Source organism: Balaenoptera borealis, assembly GCF_965194805.1.
Source record: "Balaenoptera borealis genome assembly, chromosome: 5".
NCBI lineage: Eukaryota > Metazoa > Chordata > Mammalia > Artiodactyla > Balaenopteridae > Balaenoptera > Balaenoptera borealis.
Window position 1 is genome coordinate 61,388,373 of NC_138862.1, and position 18,775 is coordinate 61,407,147.

The window sequence follows — 18,775 nt, forward strand, 5'->3', positions numbered from 1 at the left end:
ACATGCCAGCTACAGCTGCTTCAAACTGATTCAATTACATCTGCCTGAATAGTCCCAGGACATCAAACCAGTTGAAGAGATCCGTAGGTTGCAAGGAGACCTAGTCTATCCTGAGACAACCACCTGCAAATCTCCACGTTTGGATAAAAGTGATCATTCTATCGCCAGGCACAGGAAAAAAGACCGGAGTGGGAGGGAGGGGGAATGTGATTTTAATTCACTTTAAAATTAAAAATTGGTTGGAGAGAGCATAAAATGTCTCTTTGAATTTTCATGTCTAAAATCTGAGAGTAGCTGAGGTCTTAAGGATACTTTGAAACAGCCTGATTTTGTGATAACATTTCCCAAATCATTGGGTACAGCACATTTACAGAACATGCTCTTGGGATCCGGACTTCGCTCCAAACCTTGTTTGTACAAAAAGGGGCCAAGCAGCTGGGAAATTCTGGAGTGGAGTGTGTCCTCATTAGTTTCCATCTGCCACCAGAACTCAGCTCATGGCAAGTCTGGCTAAGTCCTGGTGTACTCAGGTCCAAATGTGGGTCAGTTTTAATTACACTATACAGAATCCAGTGTGCAGTTTTTAAATCCTTATTATACAGCACAGAGGAATGGGCAGCTCTCCAGCTAATCAATTTTTTAAAAGTACATATATAAAACTTTTAAACCAGGCTAGACAGACAGTGGATGGAAAAAAGTCTTATAAATGAGTACAAGGGTTACTTAAGACAATTATTAGTGAAATTGGGTCATGAGCAAGTCTGCTTTAAAACTTCAAAGTGAGAACAAACTGTTCCAATGGTAAGATAGAAAACTTAAAATAAGGTGCACAATGCCCCTTGCTCCTCAGTGTGAATGAGTAACAACAAGGCTGTGACCAGTTTATAGTAAATACCTATGGCAGCACTGGCTTTCATGTAGCAGAGATATTTCTTATTTTGTTATTCTTTACACTTACTCCCTTTCAAGGAATAACTCATGGCAGGGATTGTAAAAAAGGAAAAAAAATCACAAACTACCTGTTAAGACTGAAAACAAAGATGAAAGAGAGGAGCGAGAGAAAGAGAAGGAGAGCAGGGTACACATGTGTTGAGAAGCAGACTCTGAGCATGACTTGGCTCTCAATGCCATCCACACAAACTGGGGCCAGAATCAACCCACGCAGTTCATGTTCAGACTCCATCCTGTCCGAAAGCTTCATCAGGTGCAGAAGAGCTAAAACACTAAGCCTTCAAAGACAAGTGTCAGCAAAAAATTCAGGAGTGAAGATGTAGGCAGTCAATGTTGGGCATTTATACGATAGAATAATGCACCATTTTTTGATGGATAAAATGTCCTTTGGCACAAGCCCTAATGCCAAAAAAATAAAATAAACGTTAAATGCTCAAAGTATTTTGGGGGCTTTTGACTGAGTTGTTATGAAACTTACCCATTAAAAAGGCAGAATTGAATTCTGGGTTCAAATACTAGCGTTTAACATTTACTAGCTGTATGATAAATTTGGAAAATTGGACAAATTTGGACAAATTGCTTATTCTTTCTGAGTGTAAGTTCTTTTTCACCTGTAAAATGGGGAAAATAACGTCTACCTAATAGATTGTTGTAAGGATTATCAATAATAATATATATATAAACATCCCTCTGGAATATAAAAGTCACTCAGTAAATGTTAACTATTTTAACCCAACTGTTATGAGTTGAATCATGGCCCCCCCCAAAAAAATATATGTTAGAGTCCTAACTCCAGTACCTCAAAATGTGACCTTATTTGCAGATAGGGTCTTTAGGAAGTAACCAAGTTAAAATGAGATAATAATTGAAGGCTCTAATCCAAGATGACTGATATCCTTATAAAAAAGGGAAATTTAGGCACAGAGACAGATATGCATAAAGAGAAGACAACGTGAAGAGACATTGGGAGAAGATGGACATCTACAAGCCAAGGAGAGAGGCCTAAAACAGATCTTTCCCTCACAGCCCTCAGAAAGAACCAACTCTGCCAAAACTTTGATCTCAGGCTTCCAGAGTGAGAAAACTTCTATTGTTTAAGCTGCCCAGTTTGTGATACTTTGTTAACAGCAGCCCTAGCAAACTAATACCCAACTAAATAAAAATTTCCTTAAGCATTAATGTTTACCTTGACTCATCATAGTCAAAACTGTACACTTGACAATAGGCAAGTCAACTTTATTAACTCTACTGAATAATGGTCTATTTCATATATTATCTAGTGCTTTTTCCCTTATTTCTTTTCTGATTGCTGTTCAGGAAGATACTGCTGCAATATAAAGAGCCTGGTAGGGGGAAAAAAAAAACCAACTTGTTTACTATAATTAAGATTATCTAGTTTTTATTAGAGATAAGGGAAAATCATACATACAAATTCACAAATCCACTTTTCTTATCAAGACATTTTACTACACAAATTTCCTTTTTGAGAGAAAAAGAAAGCCTTATAAAGCCTTTACTCATTGCCAACTCTGCTCACTAAACCTGTGGCTGCTTAGATTGTGAAAACCTTGCCAACAGAACCACCTTCAGTTCACTAGGATGCATGTAAGAGTACATGGTTTAATTAGCAAGTATGGGTTCTTCATTGTTTACGAGATTAGTTTTAAGGGTATCTGACTTTCAAAAGAGGGGTGAAGTTGCCCGGGAGTTGTATCAGCAGCCCTTTCATTGCAAGGCACACTTCCATAATCAACAGACATTTAAGTGGATGTGATTATCTTCATCTTGAGCTTTTCTTTAAACAGCCCCAGCTTCTACAGACATGTAGCATGTTCAGTTAGAAATGGTGAGTCTGGGACTTGCCTGGTGGTGCAGTGGTTAAGAATCCGCCTGCCAATGCAGGGGACACGCGTTTGATCCCTGGTCCGGGAAGATCCCACATGCCGCGGAGCAACTAAGCCCGTGCGCCACAACTACTGAGCCTGCGCTCTATAGAGCCTGCGAGCCACAACTACTGAAGCCTGTGCGCCTAGAGCCCGTGCTCCACAACAAAGAGAAGCCACCACAATGAGAAGCCCACACACCGCAACGAAGAGTAGCCCCCGCTCGTCACAACTAGAGAAAGCCCACGTGCAGCGATGAAGACCCAACGCAGCCAAACATACATACATACATACATACATACATAAATTTATTAAAAAAAGAAAAAAGAAATGGTGACTCTAACCAAGATGAACTGAGATACTCAACTGCAATCATCAAAGGCATAACTTTGCCAAAATTAACTTTCTTAATGAGTGAATCCTATACTTCCTCCAAATTCCTATACTGCCTATCATAACAACTTTTATATTTTAACAAGGGGAGAGAAAAGAATATTTATGAAATACTAGTGTGTATTATGCACTAAATAAAGTATTTTGTATACCTAATCGACTTTAATCTTCACATCTATCGTTGAAAAGGTAGACATTGTTACCACCAAATTTTAGATAAGAAAACTCGAGTGTTAGCAAGGTTAGACAACCTCGATCAGGTCACACAGCTACTGAACTGTGGAACTGGAATTCAGTGAAGGTCATTTGAACTCCAAAGCTCCTAAGTTCAAAGTCAGGCAAGAGATTTAGAATCCAGATACCCTAACATATCACTGACTTTTAAGATGCTGATTTATTTAAGGTATCCGCAGTCTCCTTTAAATCATCTGAAGTCACTTAGATAGTAGATGTCTTGGTAAACTTGACTCAGTTTATTCTCCTTAAGAAGAAACCAGTTATTCACAAACACAAACTAAAAGGCTTCAATCAATTTAGATGAAATTAACCCCTTTATGAGAAAACCTGAAGGTCTTTTAGATTCAGTGCAGTGATAGCTTGTCTTGTGGTTAGTATTCCAACAACTTGATATAGTCCATTTACTTCCTGGAGATAAGGAATCAACTCTCCAATCACTAGTAGAAAAAAAATTAACGCTAATATATGAGGTATCTTACACTAGACCAAGAATCCTGAGTTTTGGTTTCAAATTCTTACATCTCTCACCTACTATACTGTATAACCCTGACAAGTACATAAACTTTTCTGAGCTTATTTTCTCACCATGGATAAAACAAAAATATTAAATAGTTGACCATTAAGGTCCCTTCAAGTTCTAACACTATGTGATTTTTAGGACTTCTTCTAAATCCCTAGAAGCAGAGGTAACTAGAGAGAACCTTTACGACAATCAATGTGACAGTGTCCAGACCAGGGTACCTGCTCTCGGTCAAGTAGAGGGTCTTTCTTCAGCATCTAAATTGTAGTAGTGGTGGTGGTGGTGCTAGAAATAATAGTAGTATAGCTAAGATTTATTGAGCACTTGCTACATGCTAACCACTGGACTAAGAATTGTACGTGTATTATGTTATATTTAACTCAACACAGCAATACATAAGGTAGATACTATTATTTTTCCAATTTTCCAAAGAAGTAACAAAGGAACAGAAAAATTAGGTAACTTGTCTGGGTCCATACTAATAATAAGTGGTGAAGACAAAAGGAGTTCTGCTGACATATCTTTGTTTCCTACTAGCCTGTATGCTCTTTGAGGGCAAAGACTTTATCTATTTAGCCTAGCTCAGGGTCTAGCAAATAGTAGGTATTCATTATTGTGTGGAATAAAAGTAAGGAAGGAAATGAGGAAGGGAGGGAGGAAAAGAAGGGGAGAAAGAAAGAAATTATATCTAGACATGCTATGTTCTCAATAAATATTGATTTTCTTCCTTTATTTCTTTAACCCTGAAATCACAGGGAAATCTGCATTTATGCTCAGGAATCCTAGGTGATTTCTCCCTCCTGGGTATTCCATACTGTAATTTCTAGTACAAGTCACTGAAGCATTTGCTATCATCTGGTTTAGTATTCTAGCTAATACATGTTCTTGGTTCATCTCTTAATTTCTAATATTAGCCTAACAGAGGATATAGTTGATTCTACCAAACTAAGTTTCTGGAAAAAAAAATAATGTCCCTGATATTGGCCTCTCACCCACCGGTGTAAACTAAGGTGAAAGAAAAACTGTTCCCAGAGGAAAGATACTTCCAAGCTTAATAGTACCCATGAATATCATCAACCAGTGGTACTAAAATTTGAGAAGTCTAAACAAGATGTTTTGATGCAATAGATACTGGCTCACTTTGCTACCTCTGCCGTTGTTATGTGACTGCCTCATGCCATACAAAATGGAACTTGAGAGGGGTCTATCTAAAGCAGGTCGTAACTCACACTATTTTGACTCTACCTCTGCTTGGCTTCATATCTACTTATTTACAGTTAGAATTCAATAAATAATAGAAACCATAATTATAAACATGTATACAGCAAACACAGGGCCCATTACTTCTGTTTAGCAAACCACAATTTTTTTAATATGATCTAATCTTACCAGGCCATAAGTCAACATACAGCTTATTTTTGTGTTTTCAATGAGATAGAGTTAGGGTGGGGGTAGGGAGTTTGGGGGAGAAAGTGATTGCTCAGGAAACTCATGGCACTGCTCACATAACACAGAGATTTATTTATTCCTATACTGAAAATATTTCCAAGGTGACAAGTGACTTAGTCATTGAATGCCTCAGCATTGTGCATAAAATAGGGATAATATAAAGACTTTTCTCTTTTTTATAACAAAGTGAATCAGCTATACATATATATATATCCCCATATCTCCTCCCTCTTGCATCTCCCTCCTACCCTCCCTATCCCACCCCTCTAGGTGGTCACAAAGCACCAAGCAGAAACTAACACACCATTGTAAAGCAATTATACTCCAATAAAGATGTTAAAAATAATAATAAATAAATAAATAAATAAGAGTGGGGGAAAAAAAAAAGATTTTCTAGACCTGGGGGGACTGGCCAGGTCCCCAGGGCTCAAGAAATTCTAAGACCCACTCCCTTTCTTATTGTAAAAAAAAAAAAAAGACTTTCTCATAGTCAGCAAAATGAATACAAAGCACATTGCAAATAGTGTTATGGTAATTCTTGATTGTGACGAGGATCAATTCTTACATATTCATTTCTCATTTTAAGGACAGAATTTTTCAGTATTCTCATCTCCACCTCATCAGTAGTATGAGAACTGAAGGAAGTCCATCAGGACCATCCACAATATACAACAAGTAACAAGTTTCTAGGACTCTTTATCCCTCCAGACATGTTTTATTCATACATGCATTCATTCAACATTTACTGACCACCTACTATGTACAAGGCATTGTATTAAGAGTCTGTGGACAACCGTATATTTAGCTCAGTACCGATGTTTCCTACTCCCAAAGAGGTCAGTTAAATTCATATTATGGTAGTTTTAAAAAAACAGATTTAAATGGGTCAATAAAAGGAGAAGATACACAAGCTCTAAGATTTTATGTTACTAAATACTGATGGAAACTCCTTACCATTTTTTTACTGAAGCATTTTTAGGAAGAATAATGCAGGTTATTAGAGTAAGTTTTCAATACTGGGAATTGGGTACAACCAAATAAATTATTCAATTAAATACTTTGCTTATTGAGTTGTGACTTTTAAAAAAATTACTTATTTATTTATTTTGTCTGTGCCATAGTTGCAGCACACGGGATCTTTTAGTTGTGGCATGCATGCGGGATCTAATTCCCGGACCAGGGATGGAACCCGGGCCCCCTGCATTGGGAATGCCTAGTCTTACCCACTGGACCACCAGGGAAGACCTGAGTTCCCACTTTTTATATTATATTTATAGAACTTTATTTAACTAGTATAAGATATACTCTGTAGTAGCTTGTCTATATTAAAAATACAGATATTTGTCAGAAAATATATAGAGCTATTACCCAAAAGAAACTTAACATCACTAACAGCAACACTTAGGGAAAAATATCAGATGACTAGGATTTGACAGAAATAAAGGATGATATTCCAGCCTTAAAATTTACATCTGGATTTTAGCCCCTTTTCTAAGATTACTATTTAATTGTTGTTATTTTTTTTCTCTCATTTCCACCCTACTGCAACAGAGGCACATGCACAAATCAAGAAATCATCTTACAATATACACTTAAATTTTCTGAATATGCCCCATGTGTCCACTAATAGCCAAATGCTTTCAAATCTGTTCAGCTAAATGGATCAATAACTACATCCAGCCTCACATAGTGGGGTTGCCAACATAGTGAAATTGAGCCAAACAGAAAGTGTCTCTATGAGGACAAAAATTATTATCAACCCAGTTATCTTGAGAGATCCACTCTCTCCAGGTATCCTTTAAAGAAGTTAACATAAACATTATCTAGGGCAGTCAATAGCTGCTAAAAAAATATTTGAGACTGAGAACGAAGAATTTGGATAAAATATTTGGGAGCTAAAATCACTGAGTTTTATAATAAACCAATGTAATAGTTCAAGGTCTACATCAAGTAAGAATCTTTCAAACTCAAAGTACACAAAATACGTAACAGCACAAGCAAACTGCTAACAAGCTTCTCTGTGCGCTCAATCTTACGACACAGCTGCAAGCAACAATTGAGCAGGTGCAACCAAGCTTTTGAGAATTCCTGCCTGTTGCCCAGGAACCACAACACCACACAGTTGAGATTTTTAAACAGGTGCAAACATTTTTTTCCCGTTACTCTAGTGCTTGAGACAGTGAAGCAGACATCTGCAACTACTCCTTACCTAAAGCAACCACCACAGAAAATAAAAAGCAGCACAAAAAGTTTGAAAATAAAACAACAGTGTCAAAAACAGTGGTTTTGCAATAGTCTCTGACTGCACGTCAGGAGTTGCTTTAATAGTACTGTTCCATAAAACACTCTCTAATCTCTCCACAAGATGAATGCTCTGTAATTAAAATTATTCTGCTTCATCAAATCTTAGAAATGTTTATTTGATTCTTACAATAGAGTGAAATGCAAGGTATGTGTAAAATGTACTATCCTTTGACGCTGTCAATATTTGTAAGTACTCAAAAATTAATTTTCACATTATGAAATCTGTAAGCAATTTTAATACCCCAAATTTTAGTAACTTGCCAGTTAATATACAGATTAATATAACTATAGGTAATTCATATACGTACCTGTGCAGCTATGGGGCACAAACAGACTTGCAATTTATCAGGTACTCTGAAATGTAAAACAAATATATTTTTTAAGTAAAAATTATTTTCTAAGTGCAGCCACTATTTATGCTGAGACAATTTCTGCAGAGAAGTAGAAAACACTGCAGTTCTTAAATAGGTGGGTTATTTTATATCTATATTTTCCCCATATGATATCTCAGTTCACCCTAAATTCATGTGTGAACTACATCCACACACAGCATCCCAGAGCAGTGTGATCAAAAACAAGTACCATGGCCTCTGAAAGGAAAATGCTTTCACTAGAGAATGAGACAAACACTTAAAAATGGTTTTTTTCTTTGGTATTCTTCCAAGGCTATTGTTTTCCTAATACAAATATGACTGCTACTCTATAAAATGAAACCACTCAGATTCATCTCCACTCAGTCTGGATTTGTGTGGAAGAAAGATGCTTTTGTAGAGCTCCACAAAAATGCATAATTAAATACAAGTAAACTCTATGTTCATTAACTTCAAATTACAACAGCAAATAGAAATGATATTGATCACTACAAGATGGAATGCTAAAGCCACACTAGATGTGATGCCTCGACGTAACACTCTTTGAGATAACTGCCAGTGAAGTAGGTATTGATAAAGAAGTCCAGCTTAAACAAAGTATGCACAGTTCACAATTAGACCCGAAAAATATTTGCATGTAAGTGGAAACTGTATCGCAAAATGTAGCCTCTGAACTACCGTGACCCTTAAACATATTTCATAATTCTCTCTGAAAGCAAACTAAAATACTTATTTTATATACTTCTGAACATAGTTGATGATAGTAACATAGTAAAGTCATATCTAGTTGATAATACTTGCTTAAAAGTGTGTAGAAGAAATAATTTTGATGATGACTCAATGAAACACTTCGTCATACACTTCTGATAGGAGTGTGAATTGCTAAAAATTTTCAGGAAAACTATTGAGTAATATGATCAAGAACTTAAAGTTCAGAATCTTTACTCAGTAGTTTTAATTCTAGGAATATATCTTACATAACTGAAAACCAACAGAGATTAATGTTAAAAAGGTAATTTGTATGATAGCAAAAAACTGAAACTAACCTAAATGTCCAACAGTAGAAAAATAAATAAAGCATAGCACATCCATATAAAGAAATATTTTTAAACAATCCACAAGGTAGCTTGTGGTACTATAATGTTTTATAAATATATAGAGTACCAACTGAATGGACATAATGAAATTGTGCAGCTGAGAGGAAAAAAAACTACAAAGAACACACAAAAATATTGAGTGATTATATCTGGATAATAAGATTATGCATGTTTTTAATTTTTTCTTTTTACTTTCATATATAGTTAATCTCTATGATAAACATTACTTTTATAATAAGAAAAATATTAGTTGTTGGGGGGGTAAGGGAAAAAAGTTTTAGAGTGCCATATGGAAGTGATAAATCTAACCTTCGTAAGTAAAATAAATTAATTCAGTCACGCATAAAATCCACTAAGTATACCTACAGTGAGAAACTCATCCTTACTGGTTCCTCATAGGGGTATAGCCAGGGTCTCTTTTATCCCACTGCTTTAGAATCTAAACCAGTAATTCAATAACACATTTTTAATTGTCTTAGTAAAACTTCCTTAATTATGCAGAGTGAAATGATAGCAAGAACAATTTAGGACTACAAATCTGTTCAACCTATTACAAACTAATTTGTTCAACAAGTCAACAGTATATAGTGAGCATCTATTGCATTCAAAGTGTTGTTCAGCATTATGATATTCTAAAAGACAAATTAGGAAACATTTTACCTTCATAGAACTAACAATTTAAAAGTGCTGGACTTCCCTGGTGGCACAGTGGTTAAGAATCCGCCTGCCAATGCAGGGGACATGGGTTCGATCTGGGAAGATCCCACATGCCGCGGAGCAAATAAGCCCATGCGCCACAACTACTGAGCCCGCACGCTGCAACTACTGAAGCCAGTGCGCCTAGAGCCCGTGCTCCGCAACGAGAGAAGCCACTGCAATGAGAAGCCCGTGCGCAGCAACGAAGAGTAGCCCCCGCTTGCTGTGAGTAGAGAAAGCCTACGCGCAGCAACAGAGACCCAACGCAGCCAAAAAAAAAAAAAAAAAATGTTTTTTTAATTAAAAAAAAAAGATTTAAAAAAATTAAAAAGTGCTGAAAAGTATGTACATAATACCTTCCTATTAATTTTGCTGTGAATCCAAAACTGATCTAAAAAAATAGTCTTAAAAAACAAACAACAAAAAACTAAACAAAAAATATGTACATACAGCTCACATAAAGATGTAAACACAATACATACAGCTTAGTGCATTTGTGACAGATCTGGTGTACTTTAAACTAAGAAAACACGTATCAGGTGTTTTTTTTTTGTATTATTGAGCAAAAACGGATATTTACATAACACTCAACAAAATTCTTAAGTACGTGAATGTGTATCACTTATAAAATGCCCTAATAAATTACTATAAGTATGTATTTTTTATCCGTATGTAGTCTACTGTTTATTAATAGAGTTATATAATAGGAAACCAGGTATGAAAGAATACTGAGCCAATCTCAGATACCAGATGCATAAGATTGTCTCAGATTACCTAAAGCCACATAAACATATGCACAGTTATTAACAGGATATAGTTATTTATTGTCAACCAAAGTAAATAAATGAATTACTTGCTAACCTTGCCAAAGACGCTGCTATAACACCACCTCCAGGGAAAGAAAAGAAGGTAAGGGTGGATAGACGAGTGCTGAGGGAATCTCTAACAACCAAAGGGGGTGGTGGTGGTGACGGTGGTGGTGGATGTGAACCATTTTTGTTGTGCAGATAAAATAATGCAGCACAGAGTTTCTCTCAATGACAGTTCAGTCTCCTGGTGGGCTGTAACCATAATCAGCATTTGCCTCTCTGAAGCTAGTGTCACACGATGGTTCTGAGGTTCAGTCAATGGGGTCAGCCTGTTTGAGGCAGTGCCAAGCGGTAAGAGAAGCTATTCGAGTGATCAATGATCTGTGGGTTGGAGACAGCAGCAGAGTTATATGAGGTAGGGTGGTGGTTAAGTGATTAGCTTTTGCAATCAGAGAAACCTGGTTTCGAGTTCTAGATCTCTCTTTTCAATTGTGTGTTCTTGAGTGAGTTACATTTTCCCTGTCTGTAAAATGATGATCATGTTACCTACCCTATAGGATTGTTTGTGCCTATTACATGTTATAGGCATGTAAAGGAACTAGCACAGTACCTGCTATAAAGTAAACTTTGCTGAACAGAAGCTATTAGTACTGTCGTAGTTGTATGAGAAAAAGAGGGGATGTCTGTACCTTTAAGCTAAAGAGCTAAGCTAACGAAGGAGGAAGGAGATAGAAAGACAACTTGCTCAGGATTCCACAGCTCATCCAAGAGCCAGTCATGTGCTGGATGTTCACAGAGCATCTCTGAATCAGGAAACACTATAACAATATTAACAGCCAGGATAAGCAACCCTAACCTGCATTTTAAAGCACCATTTCTATCATTGAAGGGGAAGGCAGTAGGATCTAAGTAATACGTGCAGCAATACTGCCCATTTTCCTGAATGAAAAATGAAAGATCATTGTCTATACCTAATTGAAACAATCAGGAAATGGAAATATAAGGACAAAAGTGAACATAATTATGCAACTGGAATCAGGACCAGGTGTTGTAGACTCCTTAACGATCACACGTGAGCAGTATCACTTTTTTATGTATTCTAAAGAGACCCTGCAAATGACCTGAGCTCACATGTAACACAATGTTTGCAAATATAAGTAAAAAAATATCACAGTGGGTTTTTCTCTCAGGGCTTGAAATACACAAATGAATACATACTGATGTTGTTCTAGACCTTATTTCTGTTTTGATTTGGAGGACAGCACAAATTCAGAATTGTTACATGGTATCTTTAGAATCCACTGCAGTTTATATAATCCCTAGAATTGTTTGGGTCATATGAGGGTGAAGGTACTATCAGTACCATTCCAGATGGAGATATACTATAGAGGATTTTTTTAAAGTTCTTTTTACTTCTAGGTTGGCACAGCTGTGTTCCCCAGTGGGAACTGAAAAGGTCCAACTATATGTTGTGAAGTGCAAGAAAGTTTATCTTCCCTTCATACTGGATGGGCCTGAGGCATTAATAAATCTAATACCTAATTCACTTAGGACACTGAAAAGGGCCTCGGCTGGGTCTGCAGGAGCAATGGCTCCATAAAAGAGCTCTGAACCTAAATTTAGACTAAAAAACATTTCCCCCATGACTAAGCATTCTTAGGAATATTTAGTGCTTTATATTTTAAATTTTACCTATTTTGAGAAAAGACACTATGTAATCCAAAATACTTTTATTTACTATGTGTTTACTTCTTCCAGACCCACAACTAATCTGGGTGCTCTATCATTATTATATTATTATAAAATACAGATTTTAATGATCAATAAAGACAATTTACTTTTTTTTAAGTTGAGGTGCCCTAACTTCTGGAGTTTATCTGAACAGAAAGTCTATGAAGATTAAGAGAAATTATAATTTTAAAAGTAGGCTTGAAAAACTTTAGTTATGCTTATTTTTGTAAGTTACAGAGTTAGAGTTAGCCCTATCAGAAACAGGAAGAAAGAGAGGCAACAGTTATCTATTTATCAACCCTGTGAACTGGAAACAGATAAAGGGCAATAAGGAAGGAAAAGGAAATCATATGATAAACACCCGTTAACCCAAGGGCACAGTTGGTCTGCCTAGACCTTAGGTTAGACCAGCTCTAATAAAGCTACAGAATGTATGAAAAGCTAAGCTTATAAAATAATTCTATATTTAAATTTTCTATGACTATTGGCTACCATTTAAAATGAAACAATTTAATATCAAATTTTATGTATAAACATGATGAATTTGAACTCTCCAGTAGAAACCTGATCCACAATACACTAAATGTTAATAACTCTATCTTATAAGTCACACTTCAGAGTGTATTAAAGAGAAAATAGTTTTTTAATAGATGATTTTTAAAAACTTAACTTCTTACCTTAAAGTTTAGGATCTAGTGAAGAAAATTAACAAAATTGGAATTTAGATAAATGTCAAGAATAATATTTTCAAAATATTCACAACCTGAAGCTATGACTATGGAAAGGATTTATTCTTATGAATGTGAAAATTCTACTGACTAGCTTGTACACATTCCTGGAGTCTTAATTTAAATATTACCTCCTCCAGAATCTGATGTCCTGTGCTTAATCTTGTCATAATAATCATCACACTGCATTGTAATTGTCTTTCACATAAGACTGTAAACATAGGAACAGAGGTTTTGTCTTATTCACCATTATGTCATTAGTCCCTAGTACAGTACCTAATGGATAAATAGTAGGTATGGGTTAAATATTGGGTAAAGGAATGTTGACTGAATTGTGTTATCATCTATTCCTGATGATTAAGAAAATTCACAATGCATTGAAAAATTAAAGAATTGCATTCCTAAACAAATTATTTTTCAATCTTTAAAGGACTAATCTTCCAACCTCTTTTCTTTTAGTTTTCCCTCTTACTTGTCCTCTTAATCAGTACAAAACTAGATGATCAGAATCTGAGTTTCAAATGTTAACAACAGATTAGAAAGCCTGGTTGGTTTGGCCCCAGGGTGGCTAGGAGTCATCCAAATCTCGCTCTTTAGCAGACACCTGGTACGGTAGAAGTTGAGACACAGAGTTCCCTCAAAGAGTTCTGCAGTTCCTAACTGATTGTGTGGTTCTTCTAAGTCTCTGAGAGGCTGGATCTGACTACTGTTCCTGAGACAGATTCAACCATTATTTTATTCTTTTGTGGAATTCATTACAGTTTGAATTATCCGTGTGGTTATTGGTTTATTTGTTTATTCTCTCTCTCCCTCACTAGGCTGTACACTCCATAGAGGCCACATTATTTTGTTCAGCACTCTATATCCAGGGTCTGGTTTAGTGCCTGACACACAATAAACACTCAATAAGTATTGGTCAGATGAGTAAATATGAGGTTTGGAGCAGCAGTTTTCAATCAAAAGAGGCTGTAAAATTAGATAGGTAACAGCTACCCCTACTGTTATTTGCTCTACATTCCAAGTCTATCTGTCACATGGAAGACTTGATGCTGTAGGTACTCTTTCATTATAAATTCTGTTCAATCAATGGCAGGTCCGGAAAACTTCAAAAGCAATACTAGGTAGGCTGTAGGCACAATGTCTAGACGAAGCAATGGAACCATTCATTTCCAATTAGAAGTTTAGGGTTTGAATTCCAGCTTACTCAGTGTGTATCCTAGGGGAACTTACATAATCTCCCTAAATACTCAGTTTCATCTTATTTAAAATGGGGGTCTTTTATCTAGCACGCAGAGTTTTTAATGGTGACTAAATGAGATTGTATATATGAAAGCAACTACTAGTATAATTCATGGTATTTAGGAGAAGGGGCTTACTACAAATTAGTTCTTTTGTGTTGGCCAGCCAGTGTCTGCAGCAAAATAGAGATATGATTTGACTAAAAGCTCAGGAGCAGACATTTTGGGTAGAGAAAAATGAAAGAAAAAGGATTCAAAGGCAAAAAAAAAGTAAGTAGATATGAGAGACAATAAGTAAAAAAAAGCATAAGACAGAGCAGTAAGAACATAACAGCAGTTAGAAATGGAAAGACATTTTAACACGATAGAAAAATTGCCAAAAAAATCTATTAGCTTTTTCTTAGGTGACACACCCTTCCCCACATATAAAATAATTGTTACCACTATAGTTAGGAGAAAAATCAACTGAAATGTACATTAAACACATATTAGAGATTTAACATTCTTCACTTGAGTTCACATACTGGAAACTCAGCCTGTGTAAATATAGCCATGAACTTTATTATTTACTGTGATAAGGTAATAGCATATCCTCCTCTGTGTACTACCTGCAGAGTTATAAAAGCCAAATGTGCACTAGCTCTTTAGGTACAATCACAAGGCATCAGAATGTAGAGTTAGGCCCTTTCTTTGCATTTTGTGATCATCATACAGTGGCTACCAAGATTGGAAGAGAAACTGGCTATCATGAAAACTTTATTGGAAATTCTTTTTTCGTGCTTACTTTCATTTTCTTACTACTGTAGTCAAACTACTTCAGCTCCCTCATTAAGATTGTTTTCTGGCTAAATCATTATCTTTCTAGTCTGTGTGTGTGTGTGTGTGTGTGTGTGTGTGTGTGTGTGTGTGTGTATTCTTTGGTCTGTTCTTAGATAAAGAAAGAGAATAAGAGGTCTTAGATACATTGCATACCAGAAGTAAGCACCATGCAACCTCATGGTGGGCAACCTCAAGGAATGCCCACCTGGTACCAATAAGTTCATTAAAAGAGTGCATTTGAATTCATAACCTTTGTCCACTTGTGGTGATACAGTGATTTTTAAGTCTATCTATGCTCTCTGTAAGGCAGTCATCTTCATGAGGGCTGGAATCTTGTCTATTTTTCTTTCCTTTGTATCATCACCACCTAGTTCAGGGACAGGCACACAATACACAGACAATGAATATTTCATCCATTATTAAACAAATATTTATTGAGTATTTACTATGAGCCAGTCATTATTCTAGGTGGTGAAAATATAGGAATGAACAAAATAGATGAAAATTTCTGATCTCACGGAGATTATGTTTTTGTGTGGGCAACTGACAATAAGCAAGAAAAATAAGTTGAATACATAGAATGATAGATAATGGTCCATGCTAAGGAATTAAAATAAAGCAAGGAAGGGAGAAATAAATTCTAGGATGGGGGAGTTGTGGTTGAAATTTCAGATAGTATGACCAGTGATGATATCATTGAACACATTTAGGTAAAGACCTGAAATAAATACAAAAATGAGTCAGGAAGATAACCTCGGAGAAAAAGCATTAAAGCCAAAGGAATGGTAAAAAGGTCCTCTGGAAGGAGTAGGCTCCTCTATAAAATGTTAGGCTAAATTCACAAAGGAATGTTCCTGTTAAAACATAGAGGTACCACATTTAAAACAGAAAATATACAAATGCATACACAAGCAAAACCTTTAAAATGTCTGATCTTACAATAAATTAAAATTCCAGAAAGATAGGAAGAAAAGGGATGTGAAAGAGAGGGCATTATTATGATGTTATACAACACGCCAGAGGTATTATCCAACTCAGTAATAATCAGGAAGCTTCAGGGACAAAAAGCAGGTTTACAATAATGACAACCACAGAGAATGGCAACCAAGTAATATGCCTGGACTACGTAGAAAAAGAAAAAAAAAAAAAAACACTCTCTACCAGGACACCTTCAACAACCCAGATTATGTGGGAGTCTCACAGGAAAAGCAAACTTCAATTAAGAAGAGCTCACATATCAAAGATATCAAACATATAAGGAAAGGCTTTTTCATAAAGGAGTCAGCAGACACAAAAGTGCTTTACATCAAATATAAGCATTAAGTTAGAAAATGAATAAGGAGGGCATAGTCTTAAGAATTGAAGTAAGAGAATATTAATCTCAGACTTCAGTGGGACAAAATATTTAAAATGATAAAAATTTTAAAAGAAAGAGGCAAAAATAAGCAGAAAAAACATGGAAAAGCAGATTTGATAAAAACCAAAGAGATTTAAAGGAATGAAATTTGTATTAAAGTTTGCATCTGAAACGAGGCTACATCACATTAGATGCAGATAAGGGAAGAATTACTGAAATGAAAGATAATTCTAAGGAATTTACCCAGAAGAAAAAGAGAAAGGTGGAAAATATAAAAAAGAGATTAAGAAATATGAAGAACAGAATAAAAAGATTTAACATGTCTAAAAAGTATATGAGAATGAGAAAATAAAGACAAAAAGGCAATATCTGAAGCAATAATGGATCTTTTCCAGAATTGAGAAAGACATGGAACATCAGATACATAAAGCAAGTCCCAAAAATAATAAATAAAAATAAATCCAAATCTGGAGATGTTATAATGAAATCTAGAACACTGTATCACTCATGATCCAATCAAGGAAACATAAACCACTCACAGTGTTTAAAATGAGGCAATATAAAGTATGCAGAAGAGGCTGATAAGTGAACCAAGGTATGATGACACAACCCAGAAATTAGCAATGGCAAGGGACAGAGGGGTAAAATAGGGAGTGCTGGTGAATTGGTTCATCAGGAGTTGGGTCCACTACAGAGATGTAGCAGTGTTTGGAAATGTCACCCAGGCTGACAAAGGAGACATTTTTAAATTTCTCCTTTCCTCCTGTTCTCAGTCAATCACCAGTGATTCCAACTGGATGAAGCCTGGCAGAAGAAAACTGATTTGGGAGCCTAGGAAATTCAGCCTGAATGGTCTGCCCTCTTCAAAAACAACCAAGAAGAAGAGAAAAGAATAAATCTTAGAGCCAAACAATCCGCAACCTGTACAAACACCAAAGACAAAGAGTAAGGACAGATTATCTATAGAGGAAACTCAACTAAATAGATAGTTGATGTCTCAACAACAACAGTACAGAGTCTAGAAAACAATGGAATAGTATCTTCAAAGTATTGAGGGAAAATAAATAAGTATGGTAGTTTATATAGTCAAATAAACTATCATTAAAAAGTGAGAATATCAAAATCAAAACTACAATGAGGTATCACCTCACACCAGCCAGAACAGCCATCATCAAAAAGTCTACAAATAATAAGTGCTAGAGAGGGTGTGGAGAAAAGGGAATCCTCATACACTGTTAGCAGAAATAGAAATTGATTCAGTCACTGTGGAGAACAATATGGAGGTTCCTTAAAAAATTAAAAATAGAGTTACCATATGATCCAGCAATCCCACTCCTGGGCATATACTCAGAAAAGACAAAAACTCTAATTCAAAATGATTCATGCACCACAGTGTTCACAGCAGCACTATTTACAATAGCCAAGACATGGAAGCAACCTAAATGCCCATCGACAGATGAATGGATAAGCAATATATATGTATATATACACACACACACACACACACACACACACACACATACACATACACAATGGTATATTATTCAACTATAAAAAAGAATGAAATAATGTCATTTGCAGCAACATGAATGGATCTAGAGATTATCACATTAACTGAAGTAAGTCAAAGACAAATATCATATGCTATCACTTATATGTATAATCTAAAAAAATGATACAGATGAACTTATTTATGAAAAAGAAATAGACTCACAGACATAGAAAGCAAACTTATGGTTACCAAAGGGGAAAGGGGTGGGGAGGGATAAATTAGGAGTTTTGGATTAACAGATATAAATTACTATACATAAAATAACTAAGCAAGGATTTACTATATAGCACAGGGAACTATAGTCTATATCTTGTAATAACCTATACTGGAAAATAATCTGAAAAATATACATTTCTATATAACTGAATTACTTTGCTGTACACTTGAAACTAATACTACATTGTAAATAAACTATACTTCAAATTTTAAAAAGTAAGAATAAAGTACATTTTCAAATGAGGATCAAAAGTTTACTTATAATTTGCCTTCATTAAAAGAATATAAAAATATAAATTAGTAATAAGTAAATTTAACCCAGAATAAAGGATTGGATGAAAAAACAAATGAAAAACAAGAATACTGGCAGTGGTGTACTGGTAAATAGTCAACAAATGATTCTTCCAAGAAAAAAAAAGCCCAG

At 35.5% G+C, this 18,775-nt stretch overlaps 1 protein-coding gene across 2 annotated transcripts in view; it reads right to left on the reverse strand.

Moving 5' to 3' along the window:
• Positions 1-18,775, reverse strand: part of ZBTB20 (zinc finger and BTB domain containing 20) — a 799,945-nt gene that overhangs the window by 554,767 nt on the left and 226,403 nt on the right. Inside the window, exon 6 of one of the 2 annotated variants that reach the window (XM_082394692.1) lies at positions 8,046-8,091. The gene's annotated coding sequence lies outside the window, so the exon portion shown is untranslated. Of the gene's footprint in view, positions 1-8,045; positions 8,092-18,775 lie in introns of those variants that run through there. The other variant, XM_082394696.1, reaches the window with a different exon arrangement.